Genomic DNA, 10,276 nt, shown 5'->3' with positions numbered 1-10,276 from the left:
ACATGAACTTGTTTTGAATTATTTTTTTTGCTCTTTTTTTCATCATTTACGTATCCTTTCGGAATCAGGTCGAACGTAGTTCAATTAACATGAACTTGTTTTAATGATTTTTTTTTTTAAAGTACATTGGTTCCAAAAGAGGGGAAAACAAAGAAATATAAACAAGGCTTCAAAGGGATAACTAGGGTTGACTAGTGTTTGGGTAGCGAGAATGATAGCCTTTCGTCATCCCAACCAGAGAATGCTAAATATAAGAATGCCCCAATAGAGGCATGTCAGGCATAGTATCGCTTGACCGCATCTGCATTGACGGATATATCTATCACCTTTCCTTCTATATCTACCAAGTGTAGAGCTCCTTTTGACAATACTTGCTTTATGAGGTAAGGACCTTGCCAATTCGGGGCGAACTTTCCTTTTACTTCTTTCAGGTGCGAAAAGATACGTTTCAAAACAAGTTGTCCTACCTCGAATTGTCTTGGGCGCACTTTTTTATTGTAAGCACGTTCCATTCTTTGTTGGTATAATTGGCCAAAACAAAGTGTCGCCAAACGCTTTTCATCAATCAAATTCAATTGTTCCAATCGGGACTTGACCTAGTTAGTGTCCTCGATCCCTGCTTCAATAATGATTCGGAGAGAGGGAATCTCAACTTCAGCGGGTATGACCGCTTCAGTGCTATAAACCAATAAGTAGGGCGTTGCGCCAACCAATGTACGGACAGTTGTCCGGTATCCCAAAAGAGCAAATGGTAGTTTCTCGTGCCATTGTCTAGACCCTTGGACCATCTTCCTAAGAATCTTCTTGATGCTCTTATTTGCAGCTTCAACAGCCCCATTAGCCTTGGGCCGGTAAGGAGTAGAATTGTGATTCTCAATTTTAAATTGTTCACATATCTCCTTCATCAGATGACTATTCAAATTAGCAGGATTATCTGTGATAATGGTTTTTGGACTACCGAAACGACAGATGATGTTGGAGTGAACAAAGTCTACTATTGCTTTCTTGGTGACTGCTTTCAATGTAATAGCTTTCACCCATTTGGTGAAGTAATCAATTACAACCAAGATGAATCTGTGCCTATTTGAAGCTTTTGGCTCGATTGGCCCAATGACATCCATTCCCCAAGAAACAAAAGGCCAGGGAGCCGACATAGGATACAACTCTGAAGGAGGTGAGTGAATCAAGTCACTGTGAATCTGACACTGGTGGCATTTTCGAACAAAACGAAAGCAATCTCGCTCCATAGTAAGCCAATAGTATCCTGCCTGAAGGATTTTCTTTGCTAGAACATATCCATTCATGTGCGGACCATATACTCCTGAATGCACTTCATTCATAATCATTTCAGATTCTTTGGCATCTACACATCTCAACAAATTCAAATCTGGAGTCCTTTTGTATAGGATTTCCCCACTCAAAAAGAAACCATTAGAGAGTCACCTAATTGTTCTCTTTTTATCCTTATTAGCATGTTCCAGATATTCTCTTGTTTTCAGAAACTATTTAATATCATAGTACCATGGTTCACCATCCGATTCTGCTTCAATTGTGTTGCAATAACCATGTTGATCCCGAATTTGAATTTCTAGTGGGTCAATGTGAGTATTACCCGGATATGGAAGCATTGAGGCTAGGGTGGCCAAAGCATCAGCTAATCTATTGTGAAACCTAGGAATGTACCTGAACTTGATGGACTTGAACCTTTTGTTAAGATCTTCCACACATTGTCTATATGGAATGAGCTTGATGTCTTGAGTCTCCCAATTACGTTGAGCCTACCGAATAAGCAAATTTGAATCTCCCATCACCAACAATTCATGCACATTTAGGTTTATTGTCATGAACCCATGATGCAAGCTTCATATTCTTCCGTGTTGTTTGTACAGAAGAAACGAAGTCGCGCCGTGGCAGGGTAATGTTGACCAGTAGGTGATACAAGAATTGCCCCAATTCCGACGCCTTTGATATTGACAGCCCCATCAAAGTATAGTTTCCAAATTTGACTGTCACCTTGGCCTGCTTCTCCAACTAAATTAACCTCTTCATCTGGGAAGTATGTGTTCAAAGATTCATAGTAATCATCAACTGGGTTTTTTGCCAGACGATCAGCCAAAGCTTGTGCCTTCATGGCAGTACGAGTGACATAAACAATATCAAACTCTATGAGCAAGATTTGCCATTTTGCCAATCTGTCAGTTGGCATCGGTTTCTGAAAGATGTACTTCAAGGGATCCATTCGCGATATGAGGTAAGTCGTATAGGCTAAAAGATAATGCCGAAGTTTTTGGTCGATCCAGGTTAAGGTGCAACATGTCCTTTCCAAAATAGTGTATTTGGCCTCATAAGTGGTGAAAGTTTTGCTTAAATAATAGATTGCTTGTTCCTTTTTGCATGTGGCATCATGTTGACCCAGAACACAATCAAAGGAACTATCCATTACTGAAAGATATAAAAAACAAAGGCCTACCAGGTTCTGGTGGGACCAAAACAAGGGGATTTGACAAATATTCCTTAATCTTGTTAAAAGCTTCTTGGCATTCAACTGTCCATTTGGTAGCGGTATTCTTTTTTAACAACTTGAAAATAGGGTCACATGTGGTTGTAAGCTACACGATGAACCTGCTGATGTAGTTCAACTCCCCGAGTAAACTCATGACTTCTATTTTGTTCTTTGGGGGAGGTAGCTCTCGAATGGTCTTTATCTTGGAGGGATCTAACTCAATGCCTCTTCTACTAACTATAAAACCTAAGAGCTTCCCAGAAGGAACTCCAAATGCACATTTGGCTAGATTGAGTTTGAGATTGTACCTTCGTAGCCTTTCAAAGAACTTTTTCAAGTCTTGCACATGATCAGCTTGTGTTCTGACTTAATGATCATGGAATATGGTAGTCATGGCTCTCATGTAAGTTGCCCCTGCATTTTTCAAACCAAATGGCATGACCCTATAACTGTAAGTTCCCCATGGAGTGGTGAAGGCGGTCTTTTCTGCATCTTCTTCATCCATCAGAATTTGGTGATACCCGGCATAACAATCCACAAAAGATTATATCTCATGTTTAGCACAATTGTCAACAAGGATATGAATATTGGATAAGGGAAAGTTGTCCTTTGGACTTGCTTTATTTAAATCCCAATAGTCAACACAAACTCTGATTTTCCCATCCTTCTTTGGCACTAGCACAACATTTGTTAACCATGTAGTATATCGGACGACCCTGATCACATGTGCACTTAGTTGCTTTGTGATTTCTTCTTTATTCTTATCACTCATGTTTGTCTTAAAATTCCTTTGTTTTTGCTGGATTGGTGGAAAATTAGGATATGTGGGAAGCTTATGAACCACTAAATCGGCACTCAAATTCGGCATGTCATCATACGGCCAAGCAAATACATCTCTATACTGTAACAAAACTTGAATTATGGCATCTCTAGTCTTTTGTTCAGTATGAATGCTTATCTTTGTTTCTCTGGTTTCTTCAAGACTCCCCAGATTAATTGCCTCAGTTTCATTTAGATTAGGCTTAGGCTTATTCTTAAATTTATCTAGTTCCCTTTTTATTTCCTTAAAAGCCTCATCTTCATCATACTCAACTTCTTGATTCATTATTTCAAGATTAGATAACTTTTTAAGATCTGGGCATGAATTTATCATGCATGTCACGTTTATAAAGCCAGCATTAATGAAACTGAAACTGATAAGAAATTAACAAAAATTAGGGAAAGGAAAAGACAGAATTTTACTATGGAACTAGAAGTTCATTTCATTTAATTTGAAAGGATAGAAGGGTTTGCATCAAAGCAAAGCAAATAAACTAAAATATCTGGATTACAACTCTGAAAATAATCCAAATACAGAAAAAGCAACAAAACGGACTACCAAGACTCCTTCCTGATGGGAAGAGGAGTTGCTTCCCAGTTGTTGAGCGAGGTATCTGGACCAATCAACTGAACACTTGTACGTCTAGGGCCCTCACCAACTTGGACCATATTGGTCTCATAGAACATCTCCTTACCCTGTCAAACTTCATCAATGTCATCCCGAGTAGAAAGATTTTGGACTTCTTCAAATTGTGGCTTGACAAAAGAGTAGGCAATGTGAGGGATTGGTTCGGACAAATTCCAACCATTCTTTTTACGGGCCTTGGCTCTGTCTATTTTAGTTGATGTTGGTTTAAAATCCAAGCCAAAGGATCTTTCTTCGAAAAAGGAGCAATGGAGTTCACATATCCTTGCAGAGAAGATCCTAATCCTTTTCCTGGTTCATAGTCGTTCTTCAACATCAGCGCAGCTACCATCATGGATGTGGCTAAAAGACGAGGATACAGAATTGGTTTTCCTTCTTCCAATTGGTCAACCTCATTCACCTCAAAAGCTTGATATATGATGGATTCACATCCTTCCTTGGCCTCGATACATGGAATGGACGAGTCTTTATAGACGGATGAGTCGTCCTCCCAGTGAACAACAATTTCTTGCTTATCATACTCGAATTTGAATATTTGATGTAGGGTGGATGGTATAACTCTGGCCATATAGATCCACGGCCTTCCTAGAAGAAAAATATAGGAAGTTTCCATATCCAACACTTGAAAGACAATGTTAAAATAAACCAGGCCGATTGTCACGGTGAGTTCGATTTCCCCAATAGTATCTCTTCTTGAACCATCAAAAGCTCTGATGCTGACATTACTAGTCCGAATTATGTTAGTGTTAATGTTCAGCTGTTGTAGAGTAGAAAGAGGGCATACATCTACACTTGAGCCTCCCTCAATCATGACTCATTTTACGTAGTGCCCTTCACATTTGACCATAAGATGCAGAGCTCTATTGTGCCCAGCCCCTTCCGTAGGCAAATCATCATCGCTAAAAGTAATTCTAGTTACCTTAATTTTTCAGCCATTTTTTCTAGCTGATCACCGTTGTCTTTTCTGAGACATATTCCTCATTCAGAATTTTGATCAACACACGGGCATGCTCTTCCGAGTGCAAAAGCAAAGATAACAAAGATATATGAGCTGGAGTTTTCCTTAGTTGGTCAATGATTGAGTAGTCTTGCATTTTCATCTTCTTAAGGGATTCCTCCGCTTCATTTTTTGCAACAGGTTCTTTCACTGGCAAATGACTTTCCCTGGCTTGCTTAGATTTTATCAATTCCTCTGGTGAGTAGCACCTTCCAGAGTGGGTCAAACCCCCCATTTCATCTATTTCATCAACTATCTCTTTTCCTCTGTATGTTATGATAGTCTTGTTATAATTCCATGGAATAGCTTTTGTGTTTTTTCACCGGGAGTTGTGCAACAGACCAGATCGCGACTGGCTCTAATTTATTTCTCAATCCATTATTTGGAATGATCTTTTGAATGCCCCGAGGGATGTATAGTTTTGGCCTACCCAATTATACCTCAACTTTTTTTGTGCTTCCAGGGACATAGAGAATCATTTTTCCAAAGCCTGCCAAGTTCAAACTAGAACTCGTACCTTTCACAATCAACGGTGCTAATTGCAGAGGGCTTACTATCACTTTTGGTTCTTGCCCTATGGTTCCAACAATCATCTCTCTCTTGCCAAACTGCTTATAATCCCGATCACCATAAATTATCCCAATAAAATTTGTATTATTATTAGCTAGGAGCGGATTATTTGTGATATTAGGAGTATCCTCATTGTTTGTCACCACAATTGCCTTTGCTTCAATCAAATCTTTAATAGCTTTCTTTAACGTCCAACAATTTTTGATGTTATGACCTTGGGTGTTAGAGTGAAACTCACATCTTGCATTTGAGTCAAAACCTTTTGAATTTGGATTCACATAACGCGACATGATAGGTTCAATCAACCGCAACTGCATCAATTTTTGAAATAGGCTTGTATACGATTCTCCAATTGGGGTGAACTCTTTCTTTGGCTCCTGTTCTCTCACATATTCTTGTGGGGGACGAGGATTATATGGCGCTTGAAAATTTATCTGGAGTTAACGGGAGCCTTGTGGAATCGGTACCCGCCATTGTTGGTGATTGGGAGGCCTAGCATGAGCCTGAGAATTAAATACTGTGTATTATTGTGGGAGAACTGAGTACCGGGGACCCTGAGGCGGATAGTAATGTTGAGTAGAATTGGATTGTCCTTTTTGGAATTGCGCATAAGAAGGAACTATTCCTCTTTGATCTCCCCCGAACCGAAATGCCATCATGGATTCTTCCTCGTTCTTTTTCCGATTTCTGAAACTTCCTGACCCGCTTTGAATTTCTTGTGTAGTCACTTTAAGGGCCGAGCCTGACTCACAATTTTATCCGACTTCATGCCATTCTCAACTATTTCTCCAATCTTAATCGCCTCAGCAAAAGGTTTGCCAATGGAGGCCAACATGTAATGGAGGTAATCATGATCCTGAGTTTGGAGAAAGTAGTCAATCATTTCTGCCTCTTTCATTGGTGGTTTGACCCTAGCAGCCTGCTCCCTCCACTTGATTACATATTCTCTGAAGTTTTCTGTTGGTTTCTTCTTTATGTTAACAAGAGAGGAGCGGTCTGGTACTATATCAATATTGTACTAAAACTGTTGGACAAAATCTTTAGCCATGTCATTCCAAGCATGTCAGTGAGACATGTCTTGATCTATGAACCACTCTGAAGCAATTCCTGCCAAACTTCCCCCAAAATAGGCCATGAGCAATTCTTCTTTACCTTCCGCTCCCCTCAATTGGTTATAATACCTCTTCAGATGGGCCACGGGATCACCATGCTCATCATACTTGTCAAACTTGGGGGTCTTGAAGCCAGGTGGCAAATGAACATGGGGGAACATGCATAGATCGTTGAACGAAACACTCTTGTGGCCTCCCAAACCTTGTGTGTTTCTCATGATTTGTTCCAAGCTCTTCATTCTTCTAGTCATCTCATGTTGTTCCATATTTTTTTGGGGTTTTCAATCTCAACTGGAAACATGTTCTGAGGAGTATGCTTGTATGAATCTAGAACCTTGAAAGTCAGTTCTGGAGAGTGATGTTGGGCATCATGAGCATTGAGTTGTGGATCATTCTTGGACTTTTAAGCAAGAGCCAGTTGAGGGACAGTAAAAGTATAGGTAACGGGTATAGTATGTGCGTCATTTCTGAGGGGTGCGGTTGGAGGACGTGGAATGGAGTTACTGGGGATAATGGGAAGGTTGATGCTTGGACTGAATCTAGGTTGGTACAATGGGTTACTTGTTATGGAGATGAGGACGTGAGTTGCAACTGACACATTATGAAGATTATCCGAAGGCCCTATGGGTATGGGGGCGGTGCCTGTCCATTCACCCAGGCTTGGTACATCTCAGCCAATTGTTGCTTCAGCATTCTTACTTCTTCAGCCAATCCCGAGCCTTGTTCGACCAATTGTCCATGGACATCATCATTATCTGACTCATTCTCACTGTTGTTTGCCATTCTACTTTTTCCTTTTGTTCTTGTGTTGTAAGGGTGAGTCGCTAGTTTAAACCACAAACCAATCACTTTTATTTAACTTTATCTTTGAAATAACAAACAACAAACGTGTTAGAGTTAGGAATTTTGTAGATAGTAATCACACATTGTATGTCATGCACCTAATGCCATTTTCATTTCTAAAATGAGCTTGGAAGGCTTCATGCTTCATCCCGGCTTATTGGTTTATTTTAACTTGAGTTTAACACTCTTTTCTTATTCTTTTCTTCCTTTTGTTTCAGTTTTTTTTTGTTTTAAAAGAATTATGATCGAACTCGTTGGAGGTTGCCTACGTATCATGTTGAACATGAATCAGATCATTACATAGTTCAGGGGAAAACAATAATCTTGATTTTTTTATTTTTTTTATTTTTTTATTTATTTCTTTTTTCAAAACAATTCCAAATACAATGACAGAGAGGACATTACATAAAAAATGACTTAACAGACTCTAACAGGAAAAAAATACAATGATTAAAAAACTCAACGATGACTCAAACTAAAGTATTACAGCTACATGAAAAGTCCTAACAACTAGGACTATGTTTCAAACTCCACAATCTTTGCTTTCAACCACTGGAACATATACTCATGGTAGAGCTTGCCCTGGCTGACCCCCAATGTACGGTACATCTTCTCTAACTTTGCTGCAAGATGAAGGGCAAAAGTAGGTGCATGATCCAAAAACTTCTCATAATCCATCCCTTGGCAGTTCACATAACTTTGAGTGGTATAAACAACCAAATCATGGACTTGCTCTCTGAAGTACTGAAAGTTTTGGTCTCGATCTTATTACTGCTGCTGGCAAGTGGTGGCTATCTCTCTTATGTGTCCCTCGCGATCTAAAGCTGACTCCAAGTGAGCCCGAAGTCTAGCCTGTTCGAGTGTCGCCTGAGCCCTTACCCTATCAAAATTTGCATGCTGGTAGTCTCTATTGTATCTTTTCATTTCTTCCAACTGTGCCTGAAGCTGAGCTTCCAAACATACCCAATGGACCCTCTCTCTCTTGAACTGAGCCCTCTCTTCTTCAAATTTCGTTGCTTGGCGATCCTTTCTATATTTGACCTCCTTATTTAACTATACGATTTATTCCTTGGATTTGTCCAATGCCTTTTTAGTTTTTGCCAAGATGGCGTCATAATCTTGCACCTTTCCCATCATATTGGCAATTGTTTTCTGGTCTTTCCAACTTCTGACCGGTACCTTGGAGGCTTTCTTCATATGTTGAAGTTGGGCATGAAGGGCTTCATTTTTGCGGATCAGACTCTTCTTTTCCCCTTCAGCTTCTTGTGCTTGCAAGTCTTTCTCAAAATGGAGGTTCCTTAGCTTTTCTTCCAAATCATGGATAATTGCTTGGTATCCCTTTTCCTTTTCACCCCAAGCCAACCGTTCATGGATCTTATCATTAAAGGCTTGAACATGTGGCCTTTTTACGGGCCTTTTGGGCTCGGGATCTGGCTCATCATTTACGCAGAACCTCTTCTCAAACCACCTAGCATAACCCGGATCTACCTCATCTCTTGCAGGATCTGGCACCTAGGTATTATCTTTCAACTAGCGATAACCATTCCAAATTTGTTGGATTAAAGCCTTGGGGAGTGGGGTTTCGGGGTGTTGCTCAATAACTTGCAAGTTCATATGTTCATCCTCAGGCATTATTTGGTACCTTCCTAGCTGTCTTAGAACTCTCTGTGGCGCATACGGCTGGACACTTCTCAAACCCAACAGCAGCAAATAACTTTTTAGGGCCAACATATGTATCACCTCTCTTACCGGGAGCCATTCCAAAGTACACTCAATTTGACTTGCGTTTCAAGATCTTAGGTGGGATATCTAGGCTTCCACCCCCTCTGGAGAGTTGTAATCTTTTACTCTTTCTTCATAACTCTAAATGAAATTGTTTGTTCTCGGACAATAGCTCATAAACTTGGGGTGATATCGGAGATGCTCAATTAACCACATTTGCAACAAAATATTGCACCCTTCGAAGAATTTTGCCCCGGACTTACACAAAGTCAACGCCCGATAAATGTCTGATAGAATGATATGGGCAAGAGTGTGATGTTATTTGGTAGTGAGGACTTGTACAACCCTAGCTATGCGGGTATCAATTGTCTGCTTCTCCTTTGGGAAGACCATAATTCCCAGAAACGCCACTATGAAGGCAAAGCGACGGTGAATCTGCCATGTGTCCTTGTTCTGCTTGTTATTAAGGCCCTTTTCATGCATTTCAAACCCATTTGGCTGGCCGAACCTGGAGTACAGGAAGTAGAAAGAACAACACCCTTCGACTACTTTGGTCTTTCTGATTTGCTTACTGATGTTCAGAAGATCGAATAATCGGTGTAGAGAGAGAGAGCCCTCGGGAATATGAACTTCTGGTTTCTCAAATCCCTGCCAAACCCGGAATATCCAGCTATCTCTTCTAAAATGGGAGTAAGCTCAAAATCAGAGAAGCGGAAGACATTGTGAACTGGGTCCCAAAAAGTCACTAGTGCCTCAATCAAATCGTCCCGTGGTTTAACTTTCATAATATCTGAGAGGGCTCCAGGTGTTTGGTGATCCATTTCTGACCATCTTCCCCCATGTCATACCACCACATCTGAAGCTGAAGTGGAGCTTCGTCTACAACCGTCATAGGTGTGTTATGAACAATGCTCATTTTGTACCTGTGGGTGATTAAAGTAAGGGTTGAAACTAGTTCAAAAGACACAACCAATGCTCTCTTTTTGCAAAATAATCTTTTGTAAATAACACAATTTTAAGAAAAGTCAAAGAGAGGGTGGCTATTTTTGCAATTATGGTCAAGG

This window comes from Nicotiana tabacum, chromosome 23 (genome assembly GCF_000715075.1).
Source record: "Nicotiana tabacum cultivar K326 chromosome 23, ASM71507v2, whole genome shotgun sequence".
NCBI lineage: Eukaryota > Viridiplantae > Streptophyta > Magnoliopsida > Solanales > Solanaceae > Nicotiana > Nicotiana tabacum.
The sequence above is the reverse complement of the archived record's forward strand: the minus strand, read 5'-3'. Positions refer to the sequence as shown.